Raw genomic sequence first — 1,330 nt, 5'->3', positions numbered from 1 at the left:
TATATGGTTCAATTTCATCTTCTCCTCAGACCAAATATCATACCAGAAGGCCAGCTTCCCACTCTTCCCTATCGTGAGACAGACTTATCATTTCCCTGTACTTTTTATTCTGTACACATATTATATTATGAATATATATATACAGGGTTATTACAAATCTTCTATGTACGCTCCTCGTGTTGCATACATCTATGCGTATGCGCTAGTCAAACTCAGCCCATACACGTTCGAGCATATCCCTGTCAATGTTTTCTCACCACAGTGTCCTGCCCTTAAACTGCAGCATGTGTCCTTAAACTGTCGATACCATCGCAAAATGCTTGGGTGGGTTGGTGGTTGTATGTGGTACTGTCTTCGAAACGCACACTGCACGGTGGTGATTGATTCTGTCTTTACATAATCCATCACACAAAATGCTTTCTGTTGATTATTCGCCATTTTGCAAACTGCCATCACCCGGCCACCTGGTGAGTCACAACGGAACCTGCAATGACATAAACAAAACTTTAAAGTATGCTCTTTCGATTGGTTATTAAGGCTCAGTGGTAGAGCGGTGGCGCGGTGGCTCAGTGGTAGAGCGTTTACCTCTGGTGCTTGGGGTCCCTGGTTCGATCCCAGCTCGCGCCGTGTGGACTTTGTGGTGGACACACACCGTGCTCGTGGGTTTTCTCGGGGTTCTCCCGTTTCCTCCCACTTTCTTCATTCCACCATTTCACTCATCTCTCATCATCACCGTGTCCTTTAGCCTAACAGGCATAACCGTGGGACGTAAAATATTTCATTTCATTTTCGATTGGTTATTAGTAGAAATAGGTGGGCATTAAATATTTTAAGTTATAAGATTTTAAAACGTGATGAATCATTTGTAATACATACCCTGTATATACACATGTATATTTTCAATGGTGGCCTCCTCTAGGTATTTTTCCTTCTGCCATTTTCTCCATCCTAATAGGGCGATTCCTCCATGTCTTATAATATGCCCATTTATACTGTCTTTTCTTTTCGAATAGTGCACGACGGCTCAGTATTAGAGCGCTCACCTCTGGTGGTAGGGCCCCCTGTTTCGAACCCAGAGCAAATGAATTTGCGGTATACAGCATTGTGTCCATATATTCTCTTGGAGTTCTTTCCCGTTCCCTCTCGTATTCTCAGCCCACCAATTTCTTCAGCATCGTACATTTTCCTTAATCATGGTCTCCTTTAGCCTTAAGAACAAAACCGTTGACGTCAAACTAGAAACTTCGTTTCTTTTTTCTTTTCGAAATATACTTCTGTATATTCCTCTTATCTCCTACCATTTCCAGTATTCTTTCATATTGAAATATCC

The 1,330-nt window shown here is 42.2% G+C and overlaps 1 non-coding gene across 1 annotated transcript; it reads left to right on the top strand.

Moving 5' to 3' along the window:
• Window positions 1-555: 555 nt before the first annotated feature.
• On the top strand, window positions 556-627 carry TRNAQ-CUG (transfer RNA glutamine (anticodon CUG)). The gene has a single exon. It is a non-coding gene; the product is annotated as a tRNA-Gln (tRNA).
• Window positions 628-1,330: the final 703 nt, after the last annotated feature.

Source organism: Thermobia domestica, chromosome 10 (genome assembly GCF_964235325.1).
Source record: "Thermobia domestica chromosome 10, izTheDome1.hap1.1, whole genome shotgun sequence".
NCBI lineage: Eukaryota > Metazoa > Arthropoda > Insecta > Zygentoma > Lepismatidae > Thermobia > Thermobia domestica.
The sequence above is the reverse complement of the archived record's forward strand: the minus strand, read 5'-3'. Positions and strand labels throughout refer to the sequence as shown.